The sequence below is a fragment of the Pelodiscus sinensis genome, chromosome 6 (genome assembly GCF_052426305.1).
Source record: "Pelodiscus sinensis isolate ZL-2025 chromosome 6, ASM5242630v1, whole genome shotgun sequence".
Lineage (NCBI taxonomy): Eukaryota > Metazoa > Chordata > Testudines > Trionychidae > Pelodiscus > Pelodiscus sinensis.
The window spans coordinates 117999148-118021544 of record NC_143057.1 but is presented as its reverse complement, the minus strand read 5'-3'; the positions used below and the strand labels follow the sequence as shown (position 1 = coordinate 118021544).

General features: G+C 44.9%; 1 protein-coding gene across 3 annotated transcripts in view; it reads right to left on the bottom strand.

Moving 5' to 3' along the window:
- Window positions 1-22397, bottom strand: part of ZBTB7C (zinc finger and BTB domain containing 7C) — a 317379-nt gene that overhangs the window by 100039 nt on the left and 194943 nt on the right. The gene's annotated exons all lie outside the window — the stretch shown is intronic.

Sequence of the window (22397 nt, the reverse complement as noted above, 5' to 3'; positions counted from 1 at the left end):
TTTTTCCATCTCTATACAACAAGATCAGAAGTTGCCGAGTGCTGCAAAAAGCAGCGAGAAATACCCTTGGCAAATGTAGGTACTTAGTGCATATTAATTATTATTGTATTAGTAACAGCGATGATGAAAATAATAATGGTAATAATAGTGGGAGGCGGGGTGGGGTGGACGCACTAAGAAAACAGCCCTTTATTTTGAAATACAATGTTGGCAACCCTAGAGTCTGCCTTCCTTCTCACAAGAATCACTCCTGATTTACACCCATGTGAGAGGAGAACCTGCTCCGTTATTATTATTTATTTGTATCACAGCTTCATAGGATTTAAGGATAAAAGAGACCATCTGGGCAGGGTTGCCAGATGGTTTCAACAAAAATACTGGATACACTTGACATTACATCACAATCTATATTACATCTTATTTAGAAAATACCGGACATTTATATTTTCTCATTTATATTTTCTCAATTTTTTTCCCCGAAAAGAAAGCTCAAATACTGGACTGTCCAGTTCAAAACCAGACACCTGGCAACCCTACATCTGGCCTGACCACCTGTACATCAGAGGCAGTTAGCCCCTGCGTACTAAACCCAACACACAGTATCACCTACAGGCCTCAGCTGAGACTAGACCCAATAGAACAAATGCATAATAAGAGACAGGTCTGCACTGGATGGCTTACAATCTAAATAAACAAGATAGACAAAGAGGGAGGAAAGCAAAGGTAAAATGAGGTGAAGCAGCTTTCACAAAGGCACACAACAGATCAGTGACAGAGTCAGGAATAAATCTTTAATCTTATCTTCTGACTCTCCAGCCAGTACCTTAGCCACTAGGCCACATTGCCTCTGGTATCTAGAAAGGATCTATTTGCTGTTCACCTGTGCAAGGCTTTTCAGGATGGAACCCTTGTCATCTGTCACTACCGAGAAAGGTCCATGTAGCACAGTATTCTGACAATGCCCAATGCCAAGTGCCAGGGCTGGCCCGAGGTATTCTGGCACCCCGGGCGTGGGCACGTGGTGCCACCCCCGGGCACACGGCGCATGCGCAGGCCCACCTGTGGGGAGCGGGCCCACCCCCCTAGGGTGCGCAGGCCCACCCCTGCGGCGCATGGCGCATGCGCGACCCAGCTACAGCCGCTGGCACGCAGCCAGGGGTCATGGGATGAGGTTTACTTGGGAGGTCGACAAATGCCTTTGATGTTGACCGCGGAGCGTCCAGACTACCGCGCTGAGCTGACAAACAGCTGATCAGCTCAACGCGGCAGCCCTTTAAATTTAAATGAAGCGGTGATTATTTAAATCGCCTCTTCATTTTCCTATGCCGGGTAGCCTAATCTACATGCCTCTGTCGCTGGAGGCATGTAGTCTAGATGTACCCTCAGTGAGGAAAAACTTCCTTTTGTTTGTTTTAAACCTGCTGCCTATTAATTTCATTTGGTGACCCCTAGTTCTTACATTGTGGGAATAAGTAAATTACTTTTTCTTATTCACTTTTTCTATATCAGTCTTTATTTTAGAGACCTCTATCATATCCCCCCTTAGTCTCCTCTTTTCTAAGATGAAAAGTCCAAGTCTTTTTAATCTCTCTTTATATGGGGTGCCTTCTACACCCCTAATCATTTCATTGCCCTTTTCTGAACCTTTTCCAATGCCAATATATCTTTTTTGAGATGAAGCAACCACATCTGTATGCAGTATTCAAGATGTGGGCGTATCATGGTTTTATCCAGAGGCAATAAGATTCTCTGTCTTATTCTCTATCCCCTTTTTTAATGATTCCTAATATACTATTTTTTTTCTTACTGCTGCTGCACACTGAGTGGATGTTTTCAGAGAACATCTGAATAATTACATTCATGGAGGTTAGGTCCATCAATGGCTATTAACCAGGATGGGTAGGAATGGTATCCCTAGTCTTTGTTTCTCTGGAGGTGGATGACAGGGGAGGGATCACCTGTTGATTACCTTAGGATTACCTGTCGTGATCCCTCCCTCTGGAATATCTGGTATTGGCCACTGTCGGCAGACAGGGTAGTGGGCTAGATGGACCTTTGGTCTGACCTAGTATGGCCATTCTTATGTAACTATCCACAATGACTCCAAGATCTCTCTCTTGGTAGTAGTTAAATTAGTCCCCGTCATATTGTATGTATAGTTGGGATTATTTTTTCCAATGTGCATTACTTTACGTTTATCAACATTAAATTTCATTTGCCATTTTGTTGCCCAATCACTTAGTTTTGTGAGATCTTTTTGAAGCTCTTCACAGTCTGCTTTGGTCTTAACTATCTTGAACAGTTTGGTATCAGCTGCAAATTTTGCCACCTCATTTTATACATCTTTCTCTAGATCATTTATAAATAAGTTGAATAGGATTGGTCCCAGAACAGACCCTTGGGGGACCCTCCTTGTTACCTCTATTTACTCTGAAAACTTACCATTTATTCCTATGCTTTGTTTCCTGTCCTTTAACCAGTTATAAATCCATGAAAGGACCTTCCCTCTTATCCCATGACAATTTACTTTACTTAAGAGCCTTTGGTGAGGGACCTTGTCAAAGGCTTTCTGGAAATCTAGGTATACTGGATCCACTGGATCCTCCTTGTCCACATGTTTGTCGAACCCCTCAAAGAACTCTAACAGATTAGTAAGGCATGATTTCCCTTTACAGAAACCATGCTGACTTTCCCCCAACAAATTATGTTCATCTATGTGTCAGACAATTTTATTCTTTACTATAGTTTCAACTAATTTATCTGGTACTGATGTTAGACTTACCGGGGAAAATCAAACTTTTCCCTCTATCCCAAAGTATTATGATGACAAGGAGATACTGCTTTTCTTTGGAAGATATTTTTAAAACACAGGAGTACCAATATACACTACTTCATGCTGGTTTTCACTATAAAATTATATAATTTCCCGCCACCAAATCACAGTCTTAGTCTAATTAAAAATGTCATACAGGGCGAGTCTTCTAATATAAGAGGTGAAACCAAGTGTCAAATTGCCAGATGGCAACACAGCTACTTTCAAAGCACTGATTTGAGGAGGCTGCTACTTAGAACAATTTGATGTTTGAAGTACTTACTGTATGCCCTCTGTATTTAGAGAAAAAATGAGACAGCTTCCATCCCCACACCCAAACCACTATCTGCAATTTCTCTGACTACCGGGTTTCTAGGGAGTGACTGGTAAATTAATAAGTGAAGTCAGTGCTAACAATACGTGTGGCCCCAGATAAGGCAAAAGCAAATCTTGGGCATTATCCAGTAAATGCCAGCCTTGCAATGGAGAGGAACAGAAATTGCCAACCACTGTTTTTCCTGCAGGGTAATAAAGCTTAGATTTTTAGACCAGAAGGGACCATCACATCCTCTAGTCTGACCTGCCTGTATCACAAGCCACCACCACCCAGCACCTGCTCACCAAAGCCAAACACCCTCTTGTACACTCCATATCCACACTGATTTCTAATGAGAGTGTGGGGTGTGCAAACAATGCAGGGTCAAGCTCACTGAACCAACTTCCCTCCTGGCACAATCCCAGTGGAGTTACAAGAGTGGAGAATGTGACCCCTTATATGCACTGTGTTGTCTGTTCTACTTTGGACAGACAAAAGCAGAATGAAGAGGAAGCTAGTCTCACCTTCCTCTTAAGTACTGGCAGCTGTGGCCAAAGTCAGCTAGACTGGGGTAGGGATCCCAGTTAAGCAGTTAACCTGTTAAACATAACATTTAACCAGTTAACTGATTAAACAGGGTTATACATCCCTAGAATAGGGGTCATTTGCTAGACAAAAGTGAGAAGTCAGGTTTGAGATGGGGAGTCAGAGTAGGTATGCTCCAAATTAGAGCTGGTCAATGTTTTTTGCACAAAAAACTTTTTTGTCATAAATGGCCTTTTCCTCTGACCTGTTAATAAAACGTTATTTTACTGAAATTTTCTCTGTTTTCCATGACATTTTACATTATGTTTTAATTGATATTTTTATCAATGTGCTTACCAATATTTTTATCAAAATCACTTCCAAAATGTTTCATTTGCATTTCTTCCTGAAAACAGAGGGGCTGGCAAATGAAAAATCTCTAAAGCGATTATGATAAAAGATACTGCAAAAATAGCACATAGTAGAGAAAATGGGTCAATTTTGAATCCTGAAAAATGGAAACTTGGATTTTTTTCAGAAAATTGATTTCTCATTTTTACAAGCAGCCCTACTTAGAATGAACCAGTCTTCCAATCTATAAAGGACTTTTACACGATACTTAACTACTTCTAACATGGCAGGGAATACAGTAGTAGAAGGAAGAAGCAAAGTGCACTGCCAGACTCTATCTACAGGTGGTTCGTTCGCATAAGAAATAGCACTTAGGAAAGTAATATAGTCTACTAAAACTAGAGAAGTAATATAAAAGGCTGAAATTCTCAGTAATGTCAGTGCAGTCCTAGAATTGAAGTTTATTTGCATCCCCATGCACATCAGCAGCAGATTACATTTGACTGAAAATTACGTAAGGAAGCTGCGTTTAATTGAAAAATTGGGTTTTGCCAAAAATTAAAATCTTTTTGTGGAAATGCTTTTTTCAAAAACATTTTTTCTTGAATTGTTCAAAATAAAAAATTTGTAAGGGGAAAGGAGAACCTGAAAAAACTGCTTTCTGAAATTTTTGGTTTTCCACAATTTTGTTTGATGTTGTTTTGTTAAATTTGTTTTTGGAAATAATTTGTTGTGAAAAAAAAAGATAAAAAAGTCTCCCAAGCTTTTCAACTAGGGATTATTTTAATTGTTATAACTTTTTATTTGACAATTCAAGGGTTTTCCCCACTTTCTGAATAATCTCTATCTTTTGACAGCTAGAAAACAGTAACGAAGTATTGAAAGTATTGCAAGTATTACTTTAAGAGAGAAAGTAATGCTTTCAATTTTAAAAGTAACACTTTTCCACAGCTGATTGAAATTTTTCAAAGAAAAATGTAATTTGTTCAAAATGTAACTATATGTTTGAGTGAAATTCTGATGAACTTTTTAATTTCATTTCATTTTTTCACTAATTTTGGTGACTTTTTAAATAAAAAATGCTATTGAAATTTCTACTGAAATGGAAATAGAAGCTCCCTTTCCCAAAATCTGTGAACTCTAAGTCAGTGATCTGTGAACACTTTATGCACATACTCAGTTTCAATACTATGAGTTATTCCATTGCAATTTCATTGGGATTATTCTTGGTAATAAAGTCAAGCAGATATGCAAGTGCTTGAAGGAGCTGAGCCTAATTTTAGATGGGATACAACAAGTGAAAAGAAGCCACAGGAGGGAGGAGATGTGGAGAAGAGAATGGACAAAGCCAATAAAAGAGTGTTCATTTAGTCACACAGTTTGGCATGTCCATATACTGGCAATTCAATTGACAGTGGCTGATTTTTGTCTTATATTTTAAAAAAACTTTATTATTGGTTCCCTTTTTGTGGGCACTGGAGAAGAGGTAGGTCTTAAGGACCAGTTTTTCATAATAACCATATGTTTTGCAGTATCAAGAGCCATTTCCAACAAGTTCCAGAATTAGAAGCTATCTATTCTGAGTCATAGAAGATTATTCTCTGTGGCATCCATATGAGATTTATATGCAGAATCTGAGTCACCTGCTGCTAAACCATTCTCAACCAAAAAACAAGGACTATAACAAACGAGCAAAAATCCTTTTTAAGGCAATTAAGTGCTTATTAAATAACCTAGCTGGAGTTTAAAAGATTTTAAAGGGGGTATTATTCCAAGTTGTAATAGACGTAAACCAGATTTATCCTAAGGGATCTCAAAGTACTTTTTCTTGAATACCAGAATCTCAGGTGTAGATGAATAAAACTCCACTGTGGTCACTGGAACTGTGGTCATTTAGAGTGCATCTAGACAGTGGCGCTATTTCGAGATACTTCCAGTATCTCGAAATAGTGTTTTCTGTGTCTTGACCGCGCTCCTATTATTTCGAAAGTTATTTCGAAATAATGGGTGCGCTATTCTGACGTCCCTGTAAACCTCGTTCATTTCAAAGTTAAATATGAGCTTAAGTGCTTTCCCAAATTGGGGTCAGAGTGCACAGCCTGAGGTCAGCACATCCCCCTTTACAAGGGCCCTGACGCACAGTCATTATTCCACAGCCAAGTTATGTGTTGCACACTTCAGGATGCCCAACGTGGCAGCACGAGGAACTCTGGGCATTGATACATTGCAAAGTCTGTGCACCACAAATTAAATTAATCCTTAAGCTACACCTCTTTCCCCTCTCCACAAATGACCCAGCACATGTGAAGCCGTGGTGAATCCCTGCATTGCGTAATGTGCTCATGTCATTGCGTGGAGTTGCAATTAGAGCTCAAAAAGCATTGGGATAACAGTGTGAGCTCTGTATCTCAGAGAAAGGTGGTGACAACTGCTGCTCCCAACAAATCAAACCAATGCACACATAGCTGCTTAAATGAAGACATATATAAATACTGGATAAATTGCTTAATTATATGCAAGATTATCAGTTCCTTAAGGCAGCAGTAAATTCTTTCTGCTTGTTTTTAAAGCTTAAAGTATTTTTTCTCTTTTTTTAGAGCAGCGTTTCCCAAAGTGTGGTCCGCGGCCTGGTACCGGTCCTTAAAAAAAAATTACCGGTCCTCAGAAAAATTCTTGCAGAGAGTCCGCCGCCGCAGCGTCTCTGCTGAGCATGCTCCCGGGCGGCAGGGCTAGATCCGGTGGGCGCTAGGACTACCGGGGTTTTCTTGCGCGAGAAGGGGCAGTATAGACAGCTCCTTCTGGCGCAAGAGCCTCTTCTGCAAAAATTGCGGCTCATTAGGTATGCAAATGAGGCTCGGCGATATTCCATGCTTAGCCTCATTTGCGTACTTCTCACACAAGAAGCCACGAGTGTAGGCATAGCCCAGGTGTGTGGGTTATATAGGCACCACCCCCAACCTCCCATTGGCCAGAAAAGGTGGGAGACCTGCATTAGCACCCCTGCTGGTCACCTGGTTACCCTACAGCAAAGTGACCTAGTACCTGACATTCCGCGACCCAACACTCTTAGTCTGTACTTTGAAAACCACTGCTCTTCTCTGACCTCCTGTATAGCACTACCCAGCACCCGCACAGCAAACCCAGCAAGTGAATTTACACCGCAGTATTACAGTTCAGTTGGCAGGAAATCTTCTCTATACACCACAGGGTTATTTTATTCACGGAGACAGAGATTTTCAGCTCAGAAGGTACCATGGTGATCATCTAATCTGACCTCCTGCATAATACAGACCCACAGGAGACTAAACTATCATGTGCCCCAGGCCAAGAATAGCAAGTGGAGAGGTACACTGCTGCCCTGGGCTCCTGCCACAAGGGCAGTGCCAATACTAACCCACTCGGGGCCCTACAATGGAATATCGGGTCCCAACACATATTAATAATTAATATGGGCCCCCCCTGAGCTGCCTGGGGCCCTAAGCAATTGCTCAGCCTGCTGATACTTAGCACCAGCTCTGATTAAAAGAGATATAGCCGGATAATCCTGGCAAGTGACCCTCGCCACATTCTGCCCTCAGGTCTCTGCCAATCTGACCTGGGGGGAAATTCCTCCCCTCTTCATATATTATGATCAGCTAGACTAGTAAAGCTACAGGAGCACCAGAAATTGATCTCCCGTCTCCTAAATCCCACGGCTAGTGCCTTAGCCAAAAGATCTTCCTTCCTGTCAATGGACTGAACAATATTGCAGCTTCTATAAGGGCCCCTGAGCCCTCCTGTTCCCAGTGAACTGTTATATGCACCTCTGAAATATGGCATAGTGCATGAATCCCAACTCCCTTACAGAGGGTAGGTCCTTGCTTTTTCTCCCCACTCCACCCTCTCCATGCAAGGACAATCCAACTTTAAGTGACTTTCCCAAGGGGAATCAGTATCAGATTTCAAATAAGAGCTCCGGAGTCTCTAGCTACAACTCCTATGCTCAGGCCCAGACGGTGTGACTCAGTACACAAGCAGCAGCTATTCCCTATTATGGAAAAAAAGGACCTGATCCAAACTTGCTGAAATAAATGGAAAGACTCCCACTGACCTGCATGAGCTTTGGATTAGGCCACAGATGTCTGCAGAATTTCATGTTAATGGCTAGAGGCAAACGTGTCATTTGCTTCTCCTATATTAAAAATATGATCGATGTGATTTCCTTCTCAATATCATGTTTAAAAAGTGCTCAGAGGCTGAGAACTTACTGTGTTGCTATCTGAAATGAAACTATTTATGTCCCAGCCACAACCCTGTGAAAAATGCCCTTTCATATGGAAAAGCTGACAGATTCTTAGCTCTAATGGGCTCAGCTATACAAATAGCTGCATTTCTGCAGATTCATTATCTGTTCCCTGACCCTGACGAACTGCCCGGCAAACTGCTAGAACATACAATGTGAAAAATGAAAATGTTGAACTTGTATGTGCTTTCAGCTGAAATTGACATCTTGGGTCATTTCTTTTTCCCTTGGAAAGATCCAGACTTTTATCTCCTCTTTTTCCAACAGCATTATATAATCGGAATAGCTGTCCTATTTTTATTCTTTTATAATTTCAGTGGCTAGTATCAATGCTTGTTTTTAGGCTTTTTTATTTTTATCCGTTTAGATTTTCAGAGTTGCACCAAATTATGGGCTTTAGGGATTTTTAATTTTTGTGTGTATCAATTTTAATTTTCACACACGTGGGAGATTATAAGGGGGCTCAGAAAACAGGGAGGCAGACAATCATTATTTAATGACTGTGAATGCCATTTAGAGATTCAGAAATGTAAAGCTTTATAACCATTAAAACACAAATGGTCCACCTCTCATGTCAAAATATACAAAGCAAATATCCTAACTCAAATAAATTCTCAAGCAGCATTTTTTCTGACATTGCCTATCTGTAAAATTCATCATCATCAATGGAAATTTTTGTTGGTTTGTGTATGTGCAATGAAATCATTTACCAATAATTACAGATACAAATCTAATCCTTCAAAGCCTACCAATATTCAATATAGCCACAATTTTCCTTCTGTTGTTGCAAGAACATTCTCCTCTTCAATCTTTACTTTCCTTTGCCTCAAAAACCCTTCACATCTTTTCAAATGTCATCTGAAAATATCTTTCCTCCCTTGTCGATAGGTCTTAATGCCCCTGTGTTATTCAGTATTTAAATATTTAACTTGTATTATTAGTTAACTTTTGACAGTGATTTGGGATTCAGTTTGCAGGAAATCTTCTATATAAAACACAGACTTATTTTACTCATGGAGACACAGATTTTAAAGTCAGAAGGTTCCATGATGATCATCTAATCTGACCTCCTGTATAGGGTGGCCCGTGAGCCTAGGCAAACTAAGCAGTTGCCTAGGGTGCCACCTGCCCGGGTGCCCAATGATGATGTCATGGCCATTGACGGCCATGCAGGCGGGGGCGCCGATCGCGCCTTCCACCTAGGGTGCCAGCTGCCGCAGCTGGCTTCAGCCACTCCTTCCTGTATAATACAGCCCAAGAACCTCACCCAGTAATTTTTGCATCCAGCTCACAACTTCTGCTTGAACAAGAGCATCTCTTTCAGAAACATATAATCCTCCTGTCCCATGTTTGTCCAGCACAGTGGGGACCTGATCCATGACTGGGGCTCCTTAATGCTGCAATAATACAAATAAATAATAATAATCCCATGTAGATGTAAAGAATTTAGATGATGGCGAATGATAAATTGCTTTAATGGTTAATGACCCTCACTCCTAGCCCTGATCTACACTAGGACTTTATTTCCAAACAATCCCTCCAAGGTCAAATTTATAAGCGAAGCGTCCACACTATCAAGCCCATTGTTTCAAAAGAACAGGCTGCGGAATTAGAAATCTGTATTCCTGCTTTTCATCAGGAGTAACGCTAATTCTGAAATAGTTATTTTGAAATAATAGTAGTGTAGATGCCCTGATGCCGCTATTTCAAAATAATTTCTCCCCAGAGTAATTTGAACTAATTACTCCCCAATGCTTCCTGGGGCTCTAAGTCTGAGGTAGTGTGTCCACCTTAATGGAGCCTGCCTCAGACTAATTTCGAGGCTTGTCTCTAGTGTGGGCACACTCTTTCAAATTTGTTAAATTGGGAGTTATTAAGTCAAATTTAGTAATTTCGAAATACTTCCCTAGTGTAGACATGGCCCTCGATATTTGCATCTTATTTCCAGTTTGAATTTCTCTAGCTTCAGCTTCCAGCCACAAGATCTCATTGTGCCTTTGCCAACTAGCTCTCTTCTCCATATAGGCTCTTGTAGACCATGATCAAGTCACCTCTTAACCTTCTCTTAGGTAAATGATATTGTTTGAGCTTCTTTACTTTCCCACTATAAGGTGAGTTTTTCAGATCCTCATTTTAATGTAATGCATTATGAAGAGTTGCTAACAAAATTATGTCAAGTCTTAACATTTCTCCCAGCATGGTTTGGCAATGGATGGAAATATGAGAATACTGTCTGGATGTCATATTAGCACAGCTTGCATGAAGTGTACACTATATATAGTATAAACACCGATCATTTAGTTAATCTTTATCCCTGGGTTTAGACTAGCTCTTAGAATATAGTTTCCTATGGGCTATGCCTGCTCCATCACATTTAAGGCATGGTTAAGTTCTGGTGCTCAGAGTCCATAATTTAAAAGTGCAGTCTAAATCTTGGACAACCACCCTGGCAGCCAGCCCTTTGGGTGACTTCGTTCAGACAGTACCTCCAATCTTGCTAGTTTCACCTTCCCGGGATGGGTGGGAGCCACTGAACTGTACCGTGGTGATTAAAAGGGAGCAAGCTGGAAAGTCAAAATGCAATTAAAATGCAATTGCTCCTGGAGAAATCCAGCCCAGTTCCTGCAGGCTCAGAGACACTACAAAAGACTTTACGTTCACTTCTTTGCTTTCTGAATGACATCTCATGGGCAGATCATTTCACTGGATTATGATTTATGACTTATATTGTGCCCAGATCATCTTTTGGGGCTCATGAAGCCAGTGCCCACAGACCCTCTAAAGCAGTACTTCCCAACCTTTTTTATACTGCGGACCAGAAAACTCATTCAAAACTGTCATTAGACCGGCACTGAAATATTTGCATATTTGTGATGGTAATTAGCTTATTCCATGTTTGCATATTCATTATAGTGATTTTAGTCCATGGAATCTCAGGCAAATCAAAGGAGGGAGACATGATGGTTAACAAGAATTTGAAAAACTGCTGCACACACATAAATTTTAAAAAAAAACAATAAAATAGTTGCTAATACTTGTTAAAGAGTATTCTCCAGTTCAAACCTTTGCCTCAATTGCACCAGAATTACAGAGGCAGTACTAACATATTCTGCACATTCATATTTTCCTATGCACTTAATAATGCATGGTAATAATGTGAGCACCTGCTGGCTGGGAGCAGCTGGAGGTCAGGGGCAGGCTCCTGCTGAGCGGGGAGGGAGGAGAATGAGGTTGCAAGATGAGCTGCCCTTCACCCAGCGCTTGGCCCCACCAGCCTGGCCATGTAGCAGTTGCTGGAGCTGGAATTGGGGCCACAGTGAGGCGGCCCCAGTAGGGCTCCAGCCACAGCACACCTAGCTACCAGCTGCTCCACTCACCGGGCTCGTCTACACTGGCCCCTTTTCCGGAAGGGGCATGTTAATTTCAACTATCGTAGTAGGGAAATCCGCGGGGGATTTAAATATCCCCCGCGGCATTTAAATAAAAATGTCCGCCGCTTTTTTCCGGCTTTTAGAAAAGCCGGAAAAGAGCGTCTACACTGGCCCCGATCCTCCAGAAAAAGCGCCCTTTTCCGGAGGCTCTTATTCCTACTTTGAAGTAGGAATAAGATCCTCCGGAATAGGGCGCTTTTTCCGGAGGATCAGGGCCAGTGTAGACGCTCTTTTCCGGCTTTTCTAAAAGCCGGAAAAAAGCGGCGGACATTTTTATTTAAATGCCGCGGGGGATATTTAAATCCCCCGCGGATTTCCCTATTACGATCTCTGAAATTAACATGCTCCTTCCGGAAAAGGGGCCAATGTAGACGTAGCCACCCTGTTGCTGCATGCTGAAGTGAGCAGGAAGGGAATTCCCTGGGAATCCCAGGGGTGGAACTAAATGAACGCAGGGGGCGTGGCCTGGCAATGTGCCATGATCCGGCAGACAGGGGTTCACGGACCAGCAGTTGGGAACCACTGCTCTAAAGAGAAGGAATAGTTCAGTTTCCTAAACAGTTAAGTTCGGAGCTCCTTCTCTTGCTAAGACAGCCTTGAAAACAGAAACCAAGTATTCGGCCTCAAAGGAACAAGCTGCCAGGCAACCCGCCTGCCGCAGGACTCCTGCGGCAGGAGGGTGGCAGGGATCTAAATATAAACAACCCTACATGCATGAACCCTATCAGTATGAGCCTCTATCTTTTGAGTGAAAGCACTGGTAATAGACCAAAGGCAGCGCCAAACCAATGGTAGGCAGGTTCTGAAGACGGAGGCAAAACATGTCTGTTGCCGACACATGTTCCACTTGCTTGGACATTTTCTCTCTAACGCAAGGTGATGATACACAGGCCATTAGATTGAGTTTGGCAGACTATGTCAATGGAGAGTTCAAATCTAGTTCTTGAGGTGTCTTTCTTTTTAACCATGAGGATACAGGGCTCCATCCTGCTTACTCCCCACATGGACCAAATTCCCTCACCTCCAATCTCCAGTAGCTAACAATCCCCACCTACCAAGGAAAGGAAAGGCTACTTGGGCAGACACCGCTATTATAACTCATGCTAAATTGATGGGAGCTAGCACGAGCATGTGCACACGAGCAGGGGGAATCACCCTTAGCTTGTAGTGTAGGCATAGCTTTAGTATACCAAAAGCATCCCAGACAGGTGTCTGTCCTAGCCTATTCTTCAAACTTCCAATGGCCAGGATCCCATAACCTTGCCTGGTAACTGTTGCACTGCTTAGCTATCTTTATAGTTAGAAAGCTTTCCCTACTACCTAACTTAAATCTTCCTTGGTGCAAACTAAGCAGATTCCTTCTTGTCCTATACTTGGTGGACATGGAGACCAATTGATCACTGGCCACTTTTGAACACCTTGTACATATTTGAAGACTTAAGCCCCTCCCCCAATCTTCTTTTCTCAACTCTTGATGGTTCCTCAGCTCCCTCAATAAATCCCCATGAAACATGTCCTGTCCCTGGTGCTCAGGACTGCACCGCTGCAGTGGGAGATGGAGGTGCAAGTTAAGTTCATGTCCCCAGAAGACCCTTGGAGGCAAAGAGAAAGAGAGAGGGTATGTCTACACTACCCCGCTAGTTCGAACTAGCGGGGTAATGTATGCATACCGCACTTGCTAATGAAGCCCGGGATTTGAATTTCCCAGGCTTCATTAGCATAAGCGGGGAGCCGCCATTTTTAAATCCCCGCTGCTTCGAACCCCGTGTAGCGCGGCTACACGGGGCTCGAACTAGGTAGTTCAGACTAGGGTCCTATTCCGAACTACCGTTACTCCTCGTGAAACGAGGTGTACCGGTAGTTCGGAATAGGCACCCTAGTCCGAACTACCTAGTTCGAGCCCCGTGTAGCCGCGCTACACGGGGTTCGAAGCAGCGGGGATTTAAAAATGGCGGCTCCCCGCTTATGCTAATGAAGCCCGGGAAATTCAAATCCCGGGCTTCATTAGCAAGTGCGGTATGCATACATTACCCTCCTAGTTCGAACTAGGAGGGTAGTGTAGACATACCCAGAGAGAGAGAGAAGGGCGGGGGGGATGTTTGTATGTGTGCATAGAGAGTGGCCCCAGCTCTGAATCCTCCCACCACTAAGACAGAAAGCAGCCAAATGGTACCCTCTCTATTTAATGAGGGCTACTGTGCCCAGGTTCATTGGAAGGGAGGGGGTGTCAAGAACATAAGAATGGCTCTACTGGGTCTGACCAAAGGACCATCTAGCCCAGTGTCCTGACTTCTGACAGTGGCCAATAACAGCTATTACAGACCTAGTATGTGCCAGAGGAGAGGAGGAAGGTGGATGGGATGTTCTCATGGAGGACTCAGGATAGGGGTGGACTCACTTGCCACCTCTGTATGCCAGCGAGTAAGGCTTGGCTCACAAACTGAACTCTGCAGGTTTGCCCAGCTCAGGCGGTGTCACTTAATTAGCTGATGCTAGCAAAGGCCTTGGAGAAAAGCTCTGCAGAAATTCAAACCATTAATTATTCCTATGTTCATTCATCACTCCTGTTCTTCCACTGAAGCCAATGAAGTTACACCAGAGGTGAATTGGCCTCAAATGTATTTTTCATGCGCTGGCATTTTTAAGGGCTGTTCAGAATTCTATGTGCCTTCTGAGCCGTGTCCTCAAGCATTATGAGTTCACCAAGGGCTCCGTGCAACTTTCTGATGCTCCGGATATGAACTCTGGCTAAGAGCATCTCCTTGCCTGTACATGGGACTTTGCTGCTAAGCAATCGCTAAAAACTCTCTGTTGAAAATCTGACTCTAGGGCTACTTGGAGGGACATTCAGCTCCCGGATGTTTAACCCAAAGAGGCCCCATCTACACCCCACGCTGGAGCACAGCATTGGAATGTATTGTCAGCGCTGAATTCAGGAGAAGACAAGGCATTAAATCAAACTCTCATCTGATGACAAGACATTACAGGGAGCCCATCTCATCCTCAGAGGAAAGAAGTCCCTTTTGACTTCATCCTGCCACACATTTCATCATCCTATCCCCAGGAGAACTGACAGAAAGGGTGGGACCTCGGCTACAAGGGACAGGGCTGGGGCAGCCAGCCCCTTCAGCCCTGCCCAGTGTGGCACTGCCTCTCCCGCCGGCCCTCAGAGCTGCCCAAAGCGTGTGGTGTGGGGCTCTGGAATGTGCGGCACTCTGGTGGCTTTTTTAAAGGCCCTAAGACTGCCAGTTGCTGCCACTATGACAGATGGAGCCCTCGGCCCTTTAGAATCACTGGGCCCCAGGGCAATCGTCCTCTTTGCCCCGCCCTCCTCTCCTTTCCCCATGAACAGGCCTGCCTGTCGCGAAACTCCCTCTGGCCTTGAGCAAGCCATGAAGACATCTTTAAAGTGGCTGCTGATGTTGGTTTTCTCTTGTTTTGGATGCTCCCTCCAAGTTAAAAGCCCCCCAAACTGAGACACCCAAAAATCAGTTGCTACTTCTGAAAATTGTGGCCTGAACCTCTCTGTACTTCCATTTCCCCGCCCACAAAGTGAGGGTGATCATGCTTTCCCACTGCTGTGAAACCCACTGGGCCCCACTACAATATCCAAACACAGGCTGAGCAGTGGCTAATTTCAGGACTGGTCTCGTGGGTTCCAACGGGATGAGTTATGAGTCAGCCTGCATTATGGTAGCAAAAATCTAGCCTTTTGAGATGTGCTGGTGGAAAAATGCTCTGCTCCTTAAATATTCTTGCCATTGAAAATCAGGTTAAAATCCCACTGCGCTTTTCTCTCCGCTTTAGCCAAGGAGAATAAACAAGTCTGTTTCACCTTTTGCTGGTCCTCACGCACCACTGTAGGATTGTTTGTAAACACTGCAAATCTAAATTAATTTTAAAAATGGTTGCCCTCCCCAATTAAAGAAATAGAAAAATAATTTGTTGGTTTTTCAGGATTTTTTAAAAAAGATCTTTGACATTAACTTTATGGTGTCCCTTTAAATACTTGAGTTTTATATGAGGTTCTGAGAGGGTTCACAGTGCCAGGATGCTTGGTGAAAGCCATGCCAAGAAAACGCCCCTTTTGCTGCCAGGCCGGTTTGGACTGGCTTACCCCACCTCTTCTTTCTGTGCCAGTCCCCATAGCCTAATTCATGAGAAGGAAGATTCAGGAATGTGATGTAACCACAAACACTAAAAAAGATATTACCTCAACTTTTTTCTTGTGCTCTCCCCCTCCAACCCAGCCTGCACCCCCACCCCAATCTCTGCTTAGGCCGGAATGTTTTTCTTAGCCTCTCCTACACATTTTCACACAGCTAAAGCTCCAATCTCTCCACCGGCCGCGGTGCAGGAGAGCCAGCTGCAACTTCATTCAGCTGCAATTAACGCTTTAGGAGACGGAACATTTTCCCCTCTGTTCTAGGCAGGGATTGGACTACTGAACTAGAGCAAACAATATAAAGGAGACAAGGGCCTCTTATCTTACTGTCCTTACTCTGGCAACATACCCGCAGACTGGAGTATGAGGCCTAAAGAGTACAGGATTTATATTACAATCAGAAGCTGCTGTGGAAGGCTCCAATTCAGCACAGTCGATTCACAGGCCATTAAATCATGTGGTCTGACCTCCAGTGTGGTACAGATCACAGAACAGCATCAGTACTTCTGTGCTGAACCCAATATCCTGTTTGACTAAAGTATATTTTAGATACTGAAGCAGACGCCTTCCTTTAAAGCAGTGTTTCTCAAACTGTGCTCCGCAGAGCCTCAGGGCTCCGCAAGACATCTCCAGGGGCGCCGCAAGGTGGTCAAACTGGAAACATCGATAGGTACAACACATACCATCCGTGGACTGCTGGGGCTCCGCATAAATTTTTACTCATGTAAACGGCTCCAGAGCCCAAAAAGTTTGAGAACCGCTGCTTTAAAGCCTAGGAGTGGTGCCCCTAGTTTTATGAGATTAAGGGTAGGCACCTGTTTACGCAGGGCCTAATTCTGAGATAAATCTGTTGACTTCTGTGGAATGGCTGGATATACGCAGTTGTCACTGAGTGCAGAATCTGGCCCACAAAGCATAACCCTCACTTCAGGGGAATCCGACACAGGGGGAAGCCAGAGCGGGGTGCAAGGAAGCAACGCTGCATTGCTTGAAAGCGATGGAAACCTACTGTATACAGGCCCTCCAACGGAGGGTGGGCAGGAAGAGGGCAGTTGCCCCAGAGACTGGCGAATCTAAAGGGCCCAAGGCTCTCAGCTACTGCTGCTACCGCAGGAGTGGCGGTAGCAGCAATCCCTGGGCTCTTTAAATCACCGCCAGAGCACCACGTGGCACTCTCCAGGCACGGTGGGAGGGGGCAGCACAGTGTGCTCCAGGCAGTGCTGAGGTCCTGGCTGTCCCCGCCCCACCCCTTCTGGGAACGCAGAGCTGGGCCCGCCTCCCCTGATCTTGCTCAGGGATCCAACAAGTCTGTCGGTTCCACCTTGACTGCATAGTAGCGAGGCAGACGACAGCTGAGGACCTAACAATCTCTGGGGAACTAGACGGTAGTTACTTTCTTCCTACACTTGACTTTGTTGTCCATGTGAGGTGCTCCCTCAAGATTTCACTCTGATTGCTCCTTGAGGGCTGATTTTAACAGCATGAAAGACACTACCGTGCTAACTGCATATATTGTGCCACGTTTCAAAAAAAGCAGCAAAAAGTGCTCATTCATCATGTGTGTGCAAAACTGTAGCCTCGTCTCAGTGAAATGAAAATGAGTCACTGACATGCTGCATAATAGCATTCCAGGAGGGTCTCTTAAATAATTTGTATTTTAATGAATCCATTTCACTCCTGCGCTTGTCTATAGCCCCAACAATTTATTGAGCTCCTCTGTGCTCTAATTTGATTTTTAAATTCCCAATTTGCCATTTTTATTCAAAGAAGCAGCAGCCCCCATTCCTTTCCTGGCATATGCAGTAGAAGGTAACAGTATCGTGCTGTACATATGCCGGCTCTTATCATCTTACCCCGCTGCTCCAAACTAACTTATTCAAAAACTCCTCCACTTGTGAGATACTGGACACAGCAATGGCAAGGAGAGAAACTAAAGGACAATTGGATGCATGCTTGATGCACGTTACTGCTACATTTCTCATCTGTTTCCCCCACTGTTGTGAGATGTCTTTGGGTCAAGATCTTACAAACCACACAGGAGTTCATTCTAATACCTGACCATCAGAGGGAGGAATAGGCTCTATCTCTTGTCAATTACTTTACACCACACATAACTGATCTGGGGTTTTCTCTATTTTGACAGGAGTCCAGATTCGGCAAATACTCAGCACTGTAACCACAGCAGAGGTTTGGCTCTCTCACTCCAGCCAGTCTATTGGAGGGAGGATTCTTTCAAATGTCCCGTTCCACTTTCCGAGAAGTGATCAGAGTTTTTTGCCCCGGTTCCACTACAATGACACATCTCTTGTTATTGCCTGCAGCAGGGGAGCTGACAGCCATGACAGGCCCCTGAGCAAAGTGTGTGTGTGTGGGGAGGGAAGGGGGAAGGAAGAAGGTGGCTCCGTGCTCCTGGAAAGGAAAACACCAGAGCACACTAAGCCAGTGCCCTCCACCCCTTAGAACAGTGTTTCCCAATTTTATTTGGCCACGGAGTCCCTAGGCCCATGCCAAGTTTCGGCAAGCAAAAAAAAAAAGCCCCTACCGTCTCTTTAAGAGGGACCGGGGGCGTGCCGGCTCTTCACGGAACTCTTCCTTTCCAACCCCAGTGTTCCGTGGAGCACCAATTGGGAAACATTGCCTTAGAGCTTCCTGGAACACGCCACACAGTGCTCCAGGCTCTGGAAGGGATTTAAAGGGCCTGGGGCTTTGGCCGCCATCTCTGCCGGAGTAGCAGCAGTGGCCGGGAGCCCTGGGCCCTTTAGAATCACTGGAACCCAGGGCAGCTGCCCCCTTTGCTGCCCTCGCTTCATCAGCGGGCCTAGCCGTGAGCTTTAGAAAAAGCAGTTTGGTGCCATGAATCAAATCTACCAGAGAGAGAGACAAAGGAAGGTCCTGTGAGTAAGGCACAGAGGAAGTGAGGACATCTGGATGATGCCACCAATAACTCACAATGTGGCCTTGGGCAAATCTCTTACACTGTTGTGCCTCCGTTTCCCTGTTCCCACCCTTCATATTAGAATAATACTTATTTACAATGTACTGCAGAGATATGTTTGGAAGTTAAGTTCATTATGTTTGTAAAGAGAATTGAGATCCTTAGATGAAAAAAGTGACAAGATAAAGTAGCATTACTATGGAATTGCTGAAGAACGTCTCGCCCTTCACAGTGAGAAACAGCAGAGTCTAGTAGATACAGTAGGGGGCTCAGTTTAGAATCTATTTCTGACTCTGTCCCTTGCTCACTGTGTGAACATGAGCAAACCCCTTAATTTCTGTGCGCAGGGTTTTTTTTTTCCATCTGTGAAACAAGGAGGAAGGATTGTCCAGTGGTTAGCGTGTTTCCATGGGACTCTGGGAAACCAGTTCCTTGCTCTACTACAGACTTCTTGTGTGACCTTGGACAAGTCATGTAGACCCAGATTTTCAAAACTATTTAGGTGCCTAACTCCCATTATTTTCAGGGCCTTACTTGTTTCTTTGTTCCTTCTCTGTAAAATGGTGGTAAAAGCAACCTACCTTGCAAGGGTGTTGGAAGGATGAACTGGTTAAAAATTATGAGGAGCTAAGATAGTATATGGGTCTGAGAGCTGGAGGTCACTGCTTTGTTGACAGTTGGATGTACAGTGTTTGAACCCATGAAGCTGCATGCAAGTGCCGGGTATTACCAAAATTAAATAGCCTGTAATGCTTTGAAGAAAACTGTAATAAAGAGAAGCCATTTAAAGAAGGAGGATTATGATGACAGTGCAGCCAGCCACGCCCTCATCTGGAACCTTCTACCCAGTTCTGTCTACTCTTAAGAAAGCGACATCAAGGCCTGAAAACGTTCAGAGAAGAGAACTAAAGATTCTTTAAATTGCCGCCAGAGTGCCACACGCTGCACTCCAGGCGGCTCTAAGGACTGAGAGGGGCTGGCAGAGCACACTCTGGCCTACCCTGCCCCTTCCACCCAAGGGCCTACCCCATCGGGGAGCACAGTGGTGGCCCCCCACACACACTTTGCCCAAGAGCCTGGCATGGCTATCAAAAGAGTCAGACTATGTCTACACTACAGCGCTAATTCGAACTAACTTAGTTTGAATTAGTTAATTCGAACTAAGCTAATTCGAACTAACGGAGCTAGAACTAAAAACTAGTTCGAATTAGCGTTTTGCTAATTCGAACTAGCGCGTCCACATTAAGTGGACCCTGAAGCGGGGTTAAGGATGGCCGGAAGCAGTGCCAGCAGGGCATCAGAGGAGGACTTAGAGCGTGGCGATGCTGTCTCAGGCTAGCAGAGGGCTGTGCTTAAAGGGTCCCGATCCCCACCCCGGACAGATAGTTCTCAGGGGTGCCCCGCTTGCAAAGCAGTCCTGGCTTGGAGTGCCCTGAGTGCCCACACTGGGCACATCACAGCACTCGGCCATCAGCCCGGCTGCACTTGCCGCAGGCTGCCATCTGGGGAGAGGGGTCAATTGGGGGGCTGCAGGAGAGCTTCCACCCCCAAAAGCCCGCAGAGCCAGCCCAGTCCTCCCCATCGGGGGCTCGTGCCCCATTCCTCCCTCACCTCCTTCCACTTACCCTTCCCTAGCCCCTCTTCTTGATGTACAAAATAAAGATAACGTGTCTTCCAAAATGGAATCTGTCTTTATTGAACAAAACTGGGGGAGACTGGGAAAAGGAGGTGGGAGAGGGGAAGAGAGAGGCTGGGAGAGGGGAGGGCAACTACAATGATCAGGGGTTGGGAACAGGTCCCATATGAAGAGAGGCTAAAGAGACTGGGACTTTTCAGCTTAGAAAAGAGGAGACGGAGAGGGGGTATGATAGAGGTCTATAAAAGCATGAGTGGGGTGGAGAGGGTGCATACAGAAAAGTTCTTCATTAGTTCCCATAAAGAAGGACTAGAGGACACCAAAGGAAAGGAATGGGTAGCAGGCTTCAAACTATTAACAGAAAGTTGTTCTTCACAAAGCAAAGAGTCAACCTGTGGAACTCCTTGCTGCAGGAGGCTGTGAAGGCTACAACTAGAACAGAGTTTAAAGGGAAGTGAGATCAAGTCATGGAGGTTGGGTCCATGGAGTGCTATTAGCCAGGGGGTAGGAGTGGTGTCCCTGCCCAAGGTTTGTGGAAGGCTGGAGAGGGATGGCACGAGACAAATGGCTTGGTCACTGTCTTCAGTCCATCCCCTCCAGGGTCCCTAGGGTTGGCCGCTGTCAGCAGACAGGCTACTGGGCTAGATGGACCTTTGGTCTGACCCAGGACGGCCATTGTAAGCTCAGGGCTCAGGGTCGGGGGTCTCAGTGGACCCCCTTGATTTTCATGCACACCTGCTCCTGGGTGGCCAGGCTGGCAGCTCTCCTGCCCTAGCTGACCACTTTCCTGTGCCTAGTGCGGAGATCGTGGACAAGGTCCACGATGTCCGCACTAGCCCAGGCGGGTGCCCGCCTCTTGCGGTCCCGGGCAAGCTCCCGGGAACCGCCAGCCTGGTCCCGGGAAGAGGGGGAGGGCTGGGGGGCATCGGGTGGCTGGCTCAAGCCGTGCCAGGTGCAGGGTCTGCTGGCTGGGTGCTGGCAGGCTTGCACCTGGCACGGGCACCGTAGCCAGCCTGTGCCTCTTTAAGGGGTCCGTGGCCGGGAGAGGGGCAGTAGAGTTTCCCTGGTGTTGGCCATAGTGGCCACCAGGGAAACCTGGGGAGGGCTAGCCTCCCACTAGTTCGAATTAAGGGTCTACACAGCCCTTAATTCGAACTAGCTAGTTCGAACTAGGCTTAATCCTTGTGGAATGAGGATTACCTAGTTCGAACTAAGCGCTCCGTTAGTTCAAATTAAATTCGAACTTACGGAGCGCTAGTGTAGCGCCTATGAAAGTTAGTTCGAACTAACTTTGTAGTGTAGACATACCCTAAGCGGTTACTGGATTAAACTAATAACAACAAATACACAGAAATGATTCTTCACCAAAGAACTACTCACCAATATTGCGGATTTTAGATTTCCCAAAGGATTGGCCCATTTTATGACCAATAACGTTTATACGTATGGAGACTAAATAAGGGGGAGCCACTTTCATGAGTCAGTTCGTGAGTGAATCTTTTTCTTAACCTATCTATCACAGTGTTGGTAAGGAGCATGAAGCAGGAACGGCAGGAGAAGTGTGTCAGTTGCTTCTGTAACATTAGGAGTTGTCAGCTTCTATAAGTAGAATACCAAGTTTGATGGCCAATGGTCTGATCAAATCCTAAGATGTCAGCACTCTGAACCACTGATTGGATTTTTAATTATAAGGTCCACAAGGGGCTAACATTTCACAATAAAAGAGCCCCCAGCAGGCAGAGACTATATTTGGATCAAATCTGCATCCACCTTTTTAACCTGCAGCTATTGGAATCAAGTGTGCTGGATCAGTTTGCTATTTCAAAATTACAGTAGCCTAAGGAGTCTCATTAAAGGGAGCTACTTTCTTCTGTCATTCTGTTAACCTTTGCAACTGCATTTTGGATGCAGATAGAGGGAGAGGTTTTTTTTTTTTTTTTTTTT